Genomic DNA, 16,873 nt, shown 5'->3' with positions numbered 1-16,873 from the left:
TCAGGATGGCCGTGAAATTTTCTCCGGAAGCCACTGATTTTTCGCATAGCGGGGAAGGGAGAATGAGGCTCACCAGATTACTGTCCCTGCCCTGCAGGATTTTTGCCCTCAGGCGCGGAGAAATATTGGCAGAATGAGATATAAATGGCCTACCCAGAGAAGGAGCGGGCCGGGCTGAAGCCAGAGTGTGAGCGGAGGAGGCTGGTGGAGGTGAGCGGGGGGTGGCGGCGGCTGACTGGATGGCGGAGAGTGGAGGAGGCCGAGCGGCTGGAACGGCCGGGATGATTGGTGAGGGAGAGATATGCGCTCCTTCTAGCGCCTGTCGATGGAGTGAAGGGATGAGGACAGGTGTTGGAGCGTGGTGATCAGCGCATTGGACGGCTGCGGGAGCGGCGATGGCAGCCGAGGGACGTTGACGTTTAGCCCGAGGGGCAGAGGTGGAGGCCGGCTTTTTCCCCTTTTTCCGACCGCGAGCGGTCGCCGGAGGCGCTGGGGCAGGGGAGTCGGAATCAGGTTGTGGAGGGGGAGACTGCTCGGAGAGAGCAGGAGAGGCGACTAGCAGCGACAGACCTTGAAGCTGGGAGTTGGAGAGGTCGGGAGCGGGATTGATGCCGGCCTCCCACAGGGTGGAGCGGCGGGAGCTGGGGCGTAGAATCACCGGTTCGTGATCTGAGAGATCCTCGGGGACGAAGTCCGATTCGGCTGGGGGTGCTCTGCGAGCGGAATGGGCCATGATAATCGAAAGGGCGAATGAGAGAACGCGGCTGACATTTGCCGAGATCGATTCGAAAGACAGCTGGAGAGGAGACGGGGAGATTTTTAGCGGTTGGAGGGAAGTGATGAAAGAGAGGAAATAGTCTTCCTGATTGAACTTGCGCTAAGAGCTTCATTTGGTAGGAAGGCACACAGTTTTTCTACCTTAGCCGTAGTCGTCGCGGCAGAAGTTTTAGTTTGAGTAACAGTTTAGTTACTTTGACCGTGCTACTTTGTTTGTTTCAGCACCTTTGGAAATAAAGCAACAAAAACTCAGTGGACACTGGATTTATTTACTGCACTACACGGCACATGTAGATCAATATTCCAACTAAGCACAGAGACTAAGACCATTCATTGGGCGTGCCATTTTCAAGCTGATGTGTTCAAAAAAAGGTTTGGGGGTAGAAAAGGTTAACTTTTGCAGGGACCATCTTTCCTTCTCTGGGACGACCTTGGTCCACATGCGCAGAAATTCACCATGCAGGGACAGGTCTTTGAGCATGGCCCGTCCATGGTGTCTGTGGAGAATTGCATTAGGTCTGAAATTATTACAACTGTGGGGAAAAAAACACAAGGTAAACAAAAGTATTTAAATATGTGTAAGTTAATGACCCACCTCACAGCTGGAGCGGCATCCAATGACATTTTGGACACAGCAATCAGGAAGCGATCAGAGAAGCTTCTTCCTGCTGACAGGATGCGATCTGCTCCGATTTTCTTGGCAACTTGCTGCAGGTGTGCTGCTGTGCTGCCTCTAACGGCGTTACAGCGATGACTGCGGAGGGACAAGAGCAGGACATAAGGCAGCTGACATCATATCTGAATGTTTCCTCTCCTGTACATTTACTTCAGTCCGTTGTTGAGGAGAGTGCTGACTGTCCGTCCGTGGCTGCAGTTTTCCACCATGTCATCCAAAGCTAAGTTAATCTGCTTATGGACGAAGGCGTTGGTGGTTGCTGCCAGTTTGAGCAGCAGGGCTCGTCCGGTCAGCTCTACCTCCGGATCCATAGTCTGTTGTAACTGAATGTACAGCCTTGCTATGGTGTCTATAGCGCCACAGGCCACTGTTGTGCGCTGGTTGTTCACCTGTATAGTAAGAATGAGAACCATCAGTCACAGCTGTCATATGGTTCATGCAATTCCCATCAAGGATACAAAAAACAATCCTATGATGATACCTCCTCATTGAGCAGCAGACAAACTTCATGCAGTTTGGTTTTCAGTGTCTGTGCATGATGCTGCGCCAGAGCTTGGATGGTCTTCATACCATCCATTTTCTTTTTCCTGTTTAATAGATTAATGTGACTTCAGGAACTACATAATATGCAGGTCTGCTTGAGCAGTGTCCCTGTCTTACCAGTCATCTGAGAGCAGCAGGGTGATGCAGCTGATCAGGCTCGTTTCAGGGTTGGCCAGAGGCTGGAGTTCAGCTGCACCTTTTATCATGTTTACGCTGCAGTCACTGGCTGCCTTTTTGCCTGCAAGACAGAAAAATACTTGTTGCTCTCATTCAAAGTGTTGTATGTAATGTACAAGTATACAAAACCACCAAACAACTTACGTGCTTCACTCTTTCTCTTTATTAATTTCATGAATTTTCTGGGTTGGGTGCTTGTTTCTGAAGCTGTCTTAGTAAGGGTTTGGGGTGTGTGTGATGGGCAGGAGCCAGCCTGGAGAAGAGTATCTGAAACAGCACCAACTTTATTCTTCGCGGTGTGGAGCAGCACGTCTTTGACAAGCTTTTTGTCTGTGTAATGGAAAAGACGTACAACGGTGAAGGCTGGGAAGAAACCGCAGGGGTTCATTCAACATTCATCATTATGTCTTTTATTATGTCAGAGGTACTGACCTGCTTCGGGGTGTCCAGTATACACAGGTATACGAGACGCTCTTCTCCTGGGTGGTTGGGCTGCAGGAGGACGAGCTGGTGTTTCATCAACGGGGGTTCTTATGTGAGAGATGGCCCTCAGCTCATCAGGTGTGTGTGTGTCTACAGAGGTGCTGCTGCTCACGGAACTGATGGAAACCTCTGGACTGTAGTCCCTGATTGTTTCATTCAACCTTCTTGGAGGTTTCTCTAAAAGAGGGCTTAATCTCCTTCCGTGCTGGAGGGGGGATTTCCCTCTGCTGGGAGTAGCAGGTGGTTTTGGCAAGTTCCCTTTCTGAAATGAGTGTCCCAGTCTCGCCAGCACAGCATCATTTCGGGCTTTATTTGAGGCATACATTCGATCTACTTGATCAGTTATCGATGCCATTTTTGCATGCTCAGCCCGCTCTATGTCCACGATGCGGGACTCTTTGGTGGCCTGATAATGATATAGGTAATGGCCTCCAGTTTGCTGTGGGACAAGCCAATAAAACAAGTTAGGACCAACAGAAAACAATCTATAGCACTAAAATCATGTAAGACACATTTATCAGTGGTTCATTTTATTTTATTTTTTATTCAAACAGAAGAAACTATTTAAGCAAAGAAACAACAGAAATGTGTTCTGTTATTTTGTTACTCAAATGAAATAATTTATTAGATAGATTAGATCGACCAGATTTAATCTCCAAACTTATATTCTACTAGCAACAAATTCAAAATCAGCAAATTTCACATTTCTCAGATGCAACATTTCATATGCTGTTTTTGAGTTAAATAGAGTTCAAATAATCTGCATAATCTAGCGATTTAACGTATATTATTAGTTTGATTGCCATTGCTAGGCAATCACCCTCTTTCTTCTTCTTTTTTATTCTGCCATACGATTTTTGGCGCAGCATCTTCAGCATACATTGACCGATTTCAGCCATTCAATTATCAAAATGTTCATCTCACAGAGAACATTCCGGGTCAACTTTTTTTAAAAAAAGTATAGTTTTTTAAATATTAAGCAATTTCGGTGTCATGTGCCAAATGTATCTCCTCCTACAAATTTCACGCTACAGACTCCATTTTAGTTCACTTTGGCCACGTTCACACTGGAGAAAGTCATTCCAGCTAGAGTAGGATTGTATCTGGATAGTCTTTAAACTGGATACATTCAGACCTATTTTCAAATCTGGCTATCACACAACGTGTCCGCACTTAATTCGGCTTAATCCCGCTTTTTTGGGGTCCTCCAAACCACTAGGTGGTGCCTCGTAATATACAGAGTCCATTCAGGCTGCATTAGGACTGTGTGTGCACATGCGTCGTGCAGTTTTTTGTCCCGTGTCTCTACCCGTGAACCGGAAGTAGCATATCACTAACCGGAAAGAGCATGTCGCTAACCGGAAGTATCACATCGCTAGCCTGATTCGCTATCTGCAGGATAATATATGTTTTATTGTTTTTTCCTTTATTTAGAAAATCATCCATACATCCACACATCCATTGTATGAAACCCTTTGTCATCCTGCCCAAATAAATGTTTAAAATGGCTCTTGGATCCAGTGTTTGAATGTGCACACCAGATGGAGGTTCAAACCCAAAGACAGTCTTTTGCACTTAAAACGCTCATTAGATGCTGCTCTATCAAACTTGTATTGAATTTTCTAATTCCGAATCATTTCCGCACGCCAGGCTCTCAAAGTTGGAGTGGTTTTTGAGGTCTCCTATGCTGTTACCATGGTGACAGGCTAACACACAGAGGCATACAAAGCCTTCTTTTAGAGAAATAAATATGAACTAGAAAATGCAAGTTTGATTGCTGCAGCTGAAGCATTGCTTTGAATCCTTCACATCAGCATTCAAAGCAATGCTTCAGCTGCAGCAATCAAACTTGCATATATTTATTTCTCTAAAAGAAGTTTGGACATTAGGAGGGTTAGAGATGAGAAGAGCTCGTTACTTACTTCTGCAGTGAAGCAGGATGTCCAGGATCGTTTAGCAGTGAGAGAAAATTCTTTGTTATCCATCTCTTTCCGGAAAACGCAACTTGTTCGCAACATGGTGACTACTCAGTTGTGTCTGAAAAGACTAAAGCTTTTCAGATACTGCATCTCTATGGTGACAATCAACATTCTAACCTGTGTCATCGTCAACATCATCGTCATAGCAACATTTAAAAACAAATAAACAGGTTTGTTTTTAAATTTGACAAATTTTATATGAAACATTGTGTTTTTTTGCTCAGCAAAACTATTGTAAAAGTCAACTTCTTAAAAATGAAAGAAAACAGGATGTGGCTTTATAAATAATTTTTATACACCTTATTGTCCTATTGGTGTTAAGTTGAGTTGGTGTTAAACACAGACTTCCCCAAAATCGCAGTGTATTGGAGGCTTTACTCTAAATTTTGCAGCTGTAATAGACCCGCGATAGGAGAATATTTTTTTTCGTTTTTCCTTTGTGCCGTCTTCATTTACAAAGAGCAGGAGGCATACAAACTAATACTGACACATCTGAGCAAATCTCCCAAGTGTTCCCTTTATTATTACACCGAAAGTATTCAAATACACCTTGTGGTTGCTGAGATATACTCTATTTTGGGTGTAAGAACCAAGAAAGAATTTTGTGTTTTACACAGTTTGGTTTGTGGCCTATATTTTCTGTTATTCTGCCAGTAGAGGGCACCCCTTGCTTTACCTTTAAAGCCACACCCTTTCTGGTCTACTTTGTCTTAGTTCAATCAGGAGAGACTAGATGTTCAGATGGGAAAGAATTTATTGAAATACAGTGAATGAATGAATTAAATGTGCTTTGGCGTTCTAGACCCCGATGCGATGACCGACATCCGAAGGGGGAAAGGACAGGAGATGAGGCCGCTTAGGCAGGAATCCCCCCGGGTCTAGACCTGGTGGCGGTGGTGAAGGAGCAGAAGAGCAGGGGATGAGAGGCCTTGTCCTGATGAGGAGCTGGTGGAGCTTGGGGTGGAGGAGGGTTGCCGAGATCGATTCGAAAGACAGCTGGAGAGGAGACGGGGAGATTTTTAAATGAATTGCTGAGCGGTGATTGGGCAGGAGAGGAGCGAGGGAGTTGCTCTCTATTACCCAGCTGATTAGGTGAGAGGCAGAAAAGAGAAAAGGGGCGAGGGAGCAGGCGGGACAGGAGTGAGGAGGACGAGAGGGAAGCGGTTGGAGGGAAGTGATGAAAGAGAGGAAATAGTCTTCCTGATTGAACTTGCGCTAAGAGCTTCATTTCAATCAGGAGAGACTAGATGTTCAGATGGGAAAGAATTTATTGAAATACAGTGAATGAATGAATTAAATGTGCTTTGGCGTTCTAGACCCCGATGCGATGACCGACATCCGAAGGGGGAAAGGACAGGAGATGAGGCCGATTAGGCAGGAATCCCCCCAAAAGAATTAGAAGCAGACGGAGGAAAAGAATTGATACTTACAATACTCGTGGCTCTAAATGAGAACCGGGGAGAGAGAGAGAACATGGTTAGAGACAACACAGAAGGATGGTTAAACCTGCCAGTAAAGCAGGAGAGAGCTGTGTGAACGTAAGTAGGGTAAAGTGTAGGGGAGCATGGCCTGCGGGCAGCCCGGGGCTGAGGCAAGGGTTGTGATCTGGGAGGATTGGAGCCCGCTGGCCGTGACGATAAGGGGGTATGAGAAACGGAGCCCACTGGCTATGACCTTAGGGGATAGGGTAGCGATCGAAGCCCACTGGCTGTGAGAGTGAGGATATGAGAAACGAGCCCACTGGCTGAGACATTAGGGGGTGTGTTAGCAATCGGGGCCCACTGGCTGTGAGAGTGAGGATATGAGAAACGAGCCCACTGGCTGAGACATAAGGGGGTGTGTTAGCAATCGGGGCCCACTGGCTGTGAGAGTGAGGATATGAGAAACGAGCCCACTGGCTGAGACATTAGGGGGTGTGTTAGCAATCGGGGCCCACTGGCTGAGAGAGTGAGGATATGAGAAGCGAGCCCACTGGCTGAGACATTAGGGGGTGTGTTTAGCAATCGGGGCCCACTGCTGTGAGAGTGAGGATATGAGAAGCGAGCCCACTGGCTGAGACATTAGGTGAGTTTAGCAATCGGGGCCCACTGAGTGAGCCTCCAGATGTGGAGGAAATGACAGCCGGGGTGAGTACAGACGTTTTCGTTGAAATTATTGCATGTGGGCATGTTGTTAAAATAGTGAACCTGACGGCCTTGTTTGTCCGAAGCAGGGCGGACGGAGGCCGGATGCAGGGAGCGGGAGGCAGAGGGGTGGAAAGGCACTGAGGGACACAGGATGGCTGTGTGGCCGGGGGTACCGCAGGAATTACACGAAATCATTTGCGAGCCGACAACCATCACCAGTAGCTCGGTGTCCAGGACGGACCAGTCCAGGCAGGTATTGAAGTGGGAGATGTGGAGCGCTGCCTTGCTTGAGAATGCCTTGTGATAATGGTAGAATATGTTTTTTCCGTATTTGATGTGGAGGTCTGCAATAATAGCCAGATAGTAATCCAATTCTGTGCGCCTGTCGGGGAAGACTGAGCAGATGACGTCACGAAAAACCCCAAAAGCCACCACGAACTGCCCCATCGTCAGATCATTATTGAGCCGGGGATCGGCTGATTTCAGGATGGCCGTGAAATTTTCTCCGGAAGCCACTGATTTTTCGCATAGCGGGGAAGGGAGAATGAGGCTCACCAGATTACTGTCCCTGCCCTGCAGGATTTTTGCCCTCAGGCGCGGAGAAATATTGGCAGAATGAGATATAAATGGCCTACCCAGAGAAGGAGCGGGCCGGGCTGAAGCCAGAGTGTGAGCGGAGGAGGCTGGTGGAGGTGAGCGGGGGGTGGCGGCGGCTGACTGGATGGCGGAGAGTGGAGGAGGCCGAGCGGCTGGAACGGCCGGGATGATTGGTGAGGGAGAGATATGCGCTCCTTCTAGCGCCTGTCGATGGAGTGAAGGGATGAGGACAGGTGTTGGAGCGTGGTGATCAGCGCATTGGACGGCTGCGGGAGCGGCGATGGCAGCCGAGGGACGTTGACGTTTAGCCCGAGGGGCAGAGGTGGAGGCCGGCTTTTTCCCCTTTTTCCGACCGCGAGCGGTCGCCGGAGGCGCTGGGGCAGGGGAGTCGGAATCAGGTTGTGGAGGGGGAGACTGCTCGGAGAGAGCAGGAGAGGCGACTAGCAGCGACAGACCTTGAAGCTGGGAGTTGGAGAGGTCGGGAGCGGGATTGATGCCGGCCTCCCACAGGGTGGAGCGGCGGGAGCTGGGGCGTAGAATCACCGGTTCGTGATCTGAGAGATCCTCGGGGACGAAGTCCGATTCGGCTGGGGGTGCTCTGCGAGCGGAATGGGCCATGATAATCGAAAGGGCGAATGAGAGAACGCGGCTGACATTTGCCGAGATCGATTCGAAAGACAGCTGGAGAGGAGACGGGGAGATTTTTAGCGGTTGGAGGGAAGTGATGAAAGAGAGGAAATAGTCTTCCTGATTGAACTTGCGCTAAGAGCTTCATTTGGTAGGAAGGCACACAGTTTTTCTACCTTAGCCGTAGTCGTCGCGGCAGAAGTTTTAGTTTGAGTAACAGTTTAGTTACTTTGACCGTGCTACTTTGTTTGTTTCAGCACCTTTGGAAATAAAGCAACAAAAACTCAGTGGACACTGGATTTATTTACTGCACTACACGGCACATGTAGATCAATATTCCAACTAAGCACAGAGACTAAGACCATTCATTGGGCGTGCCATTTTCAAGCTGATGTGTTCAAAAAAAGGTTTGGGGGTAGAAAAGGTTAACTTTTGCAGGGACCATCTTTCCTTCTCTGGGACGACCTTGGTCCACATGCGCAGAAATTCACCATGCAGGGACAGGTCTTTGAGCATGGCCCGTCCATGGTGTCTGTGGAGAATTGCATTAGGTCTGAAATTATTACAACTGTGGGGAAAAAAACACAAGGTAAACAAAAGTATTTAAATATGTGTAAGTTAATGACCCACCTCACAGCTGGAGCGGCATCCAATGACATTTTGGACACAGCAATCAGGAAGCGATCAGAGAAGCTTCTTCCTGCTGACAGGATGCGATCTGCTCCGATTTTCTTGGCAACTTGCTGCAGGTGTGCTGCTGTGCTGCCTCTAACGGCGTTACAGCGATGACTGCGGAGGGACAAGAGCAGGACATAAGGCAGCTGACATCATATCTGAATGTTTCCTCTCCTGTACATTTACTTCAGTCCGTTGTTGAGGAGAGTGCTGACTGTCCGTCCGTGGCTGCAGTTTTCCACCATGTCATCCAAAGCTAAGTTAATCTGCTTATGGACGAAGGCGTTGGTGGTTGCTGCCAGTTTGAGCAGCAGGGCTCGTCCGGTCAGCTCTACCTCCGGATCCATAGTCTGTTGTAACTGAATGTACAGCCTTGCTATGGTGTCTATAGCGCCACAGGCCACTGTTGTGCGCTGGTTGTTCACCTGTATAGTAAGAATGAGAACCATCAGTCACAGCTGTCATATGGTTCATGCAATTCCCATCAAGGATACAAAAAACAATCCTATGATGATACCTCCTCATTGAGCAGCAGACAAACTTCATGCAGTTTGGTTTTCAGTGTCTGTGCATGATGCTGCGCCAGAGCTTGGATGGTCTTCATACCATCCATTTTCTTTTTCCTGTTTAATAGATTAATGTGACTTCAGGAACTACATAATATGCAGGTCTGCTTGAGCAGTGTCCCTGTCTTACCAGTCATCTGAGAGCAGCAGGGTGATGCAGCTGATCAGGCTCGTTTCAGGGTTGGCCAGAGGCTGGAGTTCAGCTGCACCTTTTATCATGTTTACGCTGCAGTCACTGGCTGCCTTTTTGCCTGCAAGACAGAAAAATACTTGTTGCTCTCATTCAAAGTGTTGTATGTAATGTACAAGTATACAAAACCACCAAACAACTTACGTGCTTCACTCTTTCTCTTTATTAATTTCATGAATTTTCTGGGTTGGGTGCTTGTTTCTGAAGCTGTCTTAGTAAGGGTTTGGGGTGTGTGTGATGGGCAGGAGCCAGCCTGGAGAAGAGTATCTGAAACAGCACCAACTTTATTCTTCGCGGTGTGGAGCAGCACGTCTTTGACAAGCTTTTTGTCTGTGTAATGGAAAAGACGTACAACGGTGAAGGCTGGGAAGAAACCGCAGGGGTTCATTCAACATTCATCATTATGTCTTTTATTATGTCAGAGGTACTGACCTGCTTCGGGGTGTCCAGTATACACAGGTATACGAGACGCTCTTCTCCTGGGTGGTTGGGCTGCAGGAGGACGAGCTGGTGTTTCATCAACGGGGGTTCTTATGTGAGAGATGGCCCTCAGCTCATCAGGTGTGTGTGTGTCTACAGAGGTGCTGCTGCTCACGGAACTGATGGAAACCTCTGGACTGTAGTCCCTGATTGTTTCATTCAACCTTCTTGGAGGTTTCTCTAAAAGAGGGCTTAATCTCCTTCCGTGCTGGAGGGGGGATTTCCCTCTGCTGGGAGTAGCAGGTGGTTTTGGCAAGTTCCCTTTCTGAAATGAGTGTCCCAGTCTCGCCAGCACAGCATCATTTCGGGCTTTATTTGAGGCATACATTCGATCTACTTGATCAGTTATCGATGCCATTTTTGCATGCTCAGCCCGCTCTATGTCCACGATGCGGGACTCTTTGGTGGCCTGATAATGATATAGGTAATGGCCTCCAGTTTGCTGTGGGACAAGCCAATAAAACAAGTTAGGACCAACAGAAAACAATCTATAGCACTAAAATCATGTAAGACACATTTATCAGTGGTTCATTTTATTTTATTTTTTATTCAAACAGAAGAAACTATTTAAGCAAAGAAACAACAGAAATGTGTTCTGTTATTTTGTTACTCAAATGAAATAATTTATTAGATAGATTAGATCGACCAGATTTAATCTCCAAACTTATATTCTACTAGCAACAAATTCAAAATCAGCAAATTTCACATTTCTCAGATGCAACATTTCATATGCTGTTTTTGAGTTAAATAGAGTTCAAATAATCTGCATAATCTAGCGATTTAACGTATATTATTAGTTTGATTGCCATTGCTAGGCAATCACCCTCTTTCTTCTTCTTTTTTATTCTGCCATACGATTTTTGGCGCAGCATCTTCAGCATACATTGACCGATTTCAGCCATTCAATTATCAAAATGTTCATCTCACAGAGAACATTCCGGGTCAACTTTTTTTAAAAAAAGTATAGTTTTTTAAATATTAAGCAATTTCGGTGTCATGTGCCAAATGTATCTCCTCCTACAAATTTCACGCTACAGACTCCATTTTAGTTCACTTTGGCCACGTTCACACTGGAGAAAGTCATTCCAGCTAGAGTAGGATTGTATCTGGATAGTCTTTAAACTGGATACATTCAGACCTATTTTCAAATCTGGCTATCACACAACGTGTCCGCACTTAATTCGGCTTAATCCCGCTTTTTTGGGGTCCTCCAAACCACTAGGTGGTGCCTCGTAATATACAGAGTCCATTCAGGCTGCATTAGGACTGTGTGTGCACATGCGTCGTGCAGTTTTTTGTCCCGTGTCTCTACCCGTGAACCGGAAGTAGCATATCACTAACCGGAAAGAGCATGTCGCTAACCGGAAGTATCACATCGCTAGCCTGATTCGCTATCTGCAGGATAATATATGTTTTATTGTTTTTTCCTTTATTTAGAAAATCATCCATACATCCACACATCCATTGTATGAAACCCTTTGTCATCCTGCCCAAATAAATGTTTAAAATGGCTCTTGGATCCAGTGTTTGAATGTGCACACCAGATGGAGGTTCAAACCCAAAGACAGTCTTTTGCACTTAAAACGCTCATTAGATGCTGCTCTATCAAACTTGTATTGAATTTTCTAATTCCGAATCATTTCCGCACGCCAGGCTCTCAAAGTTGGAGTGGTTTTTGAGGTCTCCTATGCTGTTACCATGGTGACAGGCTAACACACAGAGGCATACAAAGCCTTCTTTTAGAGAAATAAATATGAACTAGAAAATGCAAGTTTGATTGCTGCAGCTGAAGCATTGCTTTGAATCCTTCACATCAGCATTCAAAGCAATGCTTCAGCTGCAGCAATCAAACTTGCATATATTTATTTCTCTAAAAGAAGTTTGGACATTAGGAGGGTTAGAGATGAGAAGAGCTCGTTACTTACTTCTGCAGTGAAGCAGGATGTCCAGGATCGTTTAGCAGTGAGAGAAAATTCTTTGTTATCCATCTCTTTCCGGAAAACGCAACTTGTTCGCAACATGGTGACTACTCAGTTGTGTCTGAAAAGACTAAAGCTTTTCAGATACTGCATCTCTATGGTGACAATCAACATTCTAACCTGTGTCATCGTCAACATCATCGTCATAGCAACATTTAAAAACAAATAAACAGGTTTGTTTTTAAATTTGACAAATTTTATATGAAACATTGTGTTTTTTTGCTCAGCAAAACTATTGTAAAAGTCAACTTCTTAAAAATGAAAGAAAACAGGATGTGGCTTTATAAATAATTTTTATACACCTTATTGTCCTATTGGTGTTAAGTTGAGTTGGTGTTAAACACAGACTTCCCCAAAATCGCAGTGTATTGGAGGCTTTACTCTAAATTTTGCAGCTGTAATAGACCCGCGATAGGAGAATATTTTTTTTCGTTTTTCCTTTGTGCCGTCTTCATTTACAAAGAGCAGGAGGCATACAAACTAATACTGACACATCTGAGCAAATCTCCCAAGTGTTCCCTTTATTATTACACCGAAAGTATTCAAATACACCTTGTGGTTGCTGAGATATACTCTATTTTGGGTGTAAGAACCAAGAAAGAATTTTGTGTTTTACACAGTTTGGTTTGTGGCCTATATTTTCTGTTATTCTGCCAGTAGAGGGCACCCCTTGCTTTACCTTTAAAGCCACACCCTTTCTGGTCTACTTTGTCTTAGTTCAATCAGGAGAGACTAGATGTTCAGATGGGAAAGAATTTATTGAAATACAGTGAATGAATGAATTAAATGTGCTTTGGCGTTCTAGACCCCGATGCGATGACCGACATCCGAAGGGGGAAAGGACAGGAGATGAGGCCGCTTAGGCAGGAATCCCCCCGGGTCTAGACCTGGTGGCGGTGGTGAAGGAGCAGAAGAGCAGGGGATGAGAGGCCTTGTCCTGATGAGGAGCTGGTGGAGCTTGGGTGGAGGAGGGTTGCCGAGATCGATTCGAAAGACAGCTGGAGAGGAGACGGGGAGATTTTTAAATGAATTGCTGAGCGGTGATTGGGCAGGAGAGGAGCGAGGGAGTTGCTCTCTATTACCCAGCTGATTAGGTGAGAGGCAGAAAAGAGAAAAGGGGCGAGGGAGCAGGCGGGACAGGAGTGAGGAGGACGAGAGGGAAGCGGTTGGAGGGAAGTGATGAAAGAGAGGAAATAGTCTTCCTGATTGAACTTGCGCTAAGAGCTTCATTTCAATCAGGAGAGACTAGATGTTCAGATGGGAAAGAATTTATTGAAATACAGTGAATGAATGAATTAAATGTGCTTTGGCGTTCTAGACCCCGATGCGATGACCGACATCCGAAGGGGGAAAGGACAGGAGATGAGGCCGATTAGGCAGGAATCCCCCCAAAAGAATTAGAAGCAGACGGAGGAAAAGAATTGATACTTACAATACTCGTGGCTCTAAATGAGAACCGGGGAGAGAGAGAGAGAACATGGTTAGAGACAACACAGAAGGATGGTTAAACCTGCCAGTAAAGCAGGAGAGAGCTGTGTGAACGTAAGTAGGGTAAAGTGTAGGGGAGCATGGCCTGCGGGCAGCCCGGGGCTGAGGCAAGGGTTGTGATCTGGGAGGATTGGAGCCCGCTGGCCGTGACGATAAGGGGGTATGAGAAACGGAGCCCACTGGCTATGACCTTAGGGGATAGGGTAGCGATCGAAGCCCACTGGCTGTGAGAGTGAGGATATGAGAAACGAGCCCACTGGCTGAGACATTAGGGGGTGTGTTAGCAATCGGGGCCCACTGGCTGTGAGAGTGAGGATATGAGAAACGAGCCCACTGGCTGAGACATAAGGGGGTGTGTTAGCAATCGGGGCCCACTGGCTGTGAGAGTGAGGATATGAGAAACGAGCCCACTGGCTGAGACATTAGGGGGTGTGTTAGCAATCGGGGCCCACTGGCTGAGAGAGTGAGGATATGAGAAGCGAGCCCACTGGCTGAGACATTAGGGGGTGTGTTTAGCAATCGGGGCCCACTGCTGTGAGAGTGAGGATATGAGAAGCGAGCCCACTGGCTGAGACATTAGGTGAGTTTAGCAATCGGGGCCCACTGAGTGAGCCTCCAGATGTGGAGGAAATGACAGCCGGGGTGAGTACAGACGTTTTCGTTGAAATTATTGCATGTGGGCATGTTGTTAAAATAGTGAACCTGACGGCCTTGTTTGTCCGAAGCAGGGCGGACGGAGGCCGGATGCAGGGAGCGGGAGGCAGAGGGGTGGAAAGGCACTGAGGGACACAGGATGGCTGTGTGGCCGGGGGTACCGCAGGAATTACACGAAATCATTTGCGAGCCGACAACCATCACCAGTAGCTCGGTGTCCAGGACGGACCAGTCCAGGCAGGTATTGAAGTGGGAGATGTGGAGCGCTGCCTTGCTTGAGAATGCCTTGTGATAATGGTAGAATATGTTTTTTCCGTATTGATGTGGAGGTCTGCAATAATAGCCAGATAGTAATCCAATTCTGTGCGCCTGTCGGGGAAGACTGAGCAGATGACGTCACGAAAAACCCCAAAAGCCACCACGAACTGCCCCATCGTCAGATCATTATTGAGCCGGGGATCGGCTGATTTCAGGATGGCCATTTTCTCCGGAAGCCACTGATTTTTCGCATAGCGGGGAAGGGAGAATGAGGCTCACCAGATTAATGTGTCCTGTCCCTGCAGGATATTTGCCCTCAGGCGCGGAGAAATGTTGGCAGAATGAGATAAAAATGGCCTACCCAGAGGAGGAGCGGGCCGGGCTGAAGCCAGAGTGTGAGCAGAGGAGGCCGGTGGAGGGGAGCGGGGGGTGGCAGCGGCTCACTGGATGGCGGAGAGTGGAGGAGGCCGAGCAGCTGGAACGGCCGGGATGATTGGTGAAGGAGAGATATGCGCTCCCTCTAGCGCCTGTCGATGGAGTGAAGGGATGAGGACAGGTGTTGGAGCGTGGTGATCAGCGCATTGGACGGCTGCGGGAGCGGCGATGGCAGCGAGGGACGTTGACGTTTAGCCCGAGGGGCAGAGGTGGAGGCCGGCTTTTTCCCCTTTTTCCGACCGCGAGCGGTCGCCGGAGGCGCTGGGGCAGGGGAGTCGGAATCAGGTTGTGGAGGGGGAGACTGCTCGGAGAGAGCAGGAGAGGCGACTAGCAGCGACAGACCTTGAAGCTGGGAGTTGGAGAGGTCGGGAGCGGGATTGATGCCGGCCTCCCACAGGGTGGAGCGGCGGGAGCTGGGGCGTAGAATCACCGGTTCGTGATCTGAGAGATCCTCGGGGACGAAGTCCGATTCGGCTGGGGGTGCTCTGCGAGCGGAATGGGCCATGATAATCGAAAGGGCGAATGAGAGAACGCGGCTGACATTGCCGAGATCGATTCGAAAGACAGCTGGAGAGGAGACGGGGAGATTTTTAGCGGTTGGAGGGAAGTGATGAAAGAGAGGAAATAGTCTTCCTGATTGAACTTGCGCTAAGAGCTTCATTTGGTAGGAAGGCACACAGTTTTTCTACCTTAGCCGTAGTCGTCGCGGCAGAAGTTTTAGTTTGAGTAACAGTTTAGTTACTTTGACCGTGGCTACTTTGTTTGTTTCAGCACCTTTGGAAATAAAGCAACAAAAACTCAGTGGACACTGGATTTATTTACTGCACTACACGGCACATGTAGATCACTATTCCACTAAGCACAGAGACCTAAGACCATTCATTGGGCGTGCCATTTTCAACGTGATGTGTTCAAAAAAAAGGTTTGGGGGTAGAAAAGGTTAACTTTTGCAGGGACCATCTTTCCTTCTCTGGGACGACCTTGGTCACATGCGCAGAAATTCACCATGCAGGGACAGGTCTTTGAGCATGGCCGTCCATGGTGTCTGTGGAGAATTGCATTAGGTCTGAAATTATTACAACTGTGGGGGAAAAAAAACACAAGGTAAACAAAGTATTTAAATATGTGTAAGTTAATGACCCACCTCACAGCTGGAGCGGCATCCAATGACATTTTGGACACAGCAATCAGGAAGCGATCAGAGAAGCTTCTTCCTGCTGACAGGATGCGATCTGCTCCGATTTTCTTGGCAACTTGCTGCAGGTGTGCTGCTGTGCTGCCTCTAACGGCGTTACAGCGATGACTGCGGAGGGACAAGAGCAGGACATAAGGCAGCTGACATCATATCTGAATGTTTCCTCTCCTGTACATTTACTTCAGTCCGTTGTTGAGGAGAGTGCGGACTGTCCGTCCGTGGCTGCAGTTTTCCACCATGTCATCCAAAGCTAAGTAATCTGCTTATGGACGAAGGCGTTGGTGGTTGCTGCCAGTTTGAGCAGCAGGGCTCGTCGGTCAGCTCTACCTCCGGATCCATAGTCTGTTGTAACTGAATGTACAGCCTTGCTATGGTGTCTATAGCGCCACAGGCAACTGTTGTGCGCTGGTTGTTCAACTGTATAGTAAGAATGAGAACCATCAGTCACAGCTGTCATATGGTTCATGCAATTCCCATCAAGGATACAAAAAAACAATCCTATGATGATACTCCTCATTGAGCAGCAGACAAACTTCATGCAGTTTGGTTTTCAGTGTCTGTGCATGATGCTGCGCCAGAGCTCGGATGGTCTTCATACCATCCATTTTCTTTTTCCTGTTTAATAGATTAATGTGACTTCAGGAACTACATAATATGCAGGTCTGCTGCGCAGTGTCCCTGTCTACCAGTCATCTGAGAGCAGCAGGGTGATGCAGCTGATCAGGCTCGTTTCAGGGTTGGCCAGAGGCTGGAGTTCAGCTGCACCTTTTATCATGTTTACGCTGCAGTCACTGGCTGCCTTTTTGCCTGCAAGACAGAAAAATACTTGTTGCTCTCATTCAAAGTGTTGTATGTAATGTACAAGTATACAAAACCACCAAACAACTACGTGCTTCACTCTTTCTCTTATTAATTTCATGAATTTTCTGGGTTGGGTGCTTGTTTCTGAAGCTGTCTTAGTAGGTTTG

This window comes from Parambassis ranga, chromosome 20 (assembly GCF_900634625.1).
Source record: "Parambassis ranga chromosome 20, fParRan2.1, whole genome shotgun sequence".
NCBI classification, from domain to species: Eukaryota; Metazoa; Chordata; class Actinopteri; family Ambassidae; genus Parambassis; species Parambassis ranga.
This window is presented reverse-complemented; position numbering follows the sequence as displayed.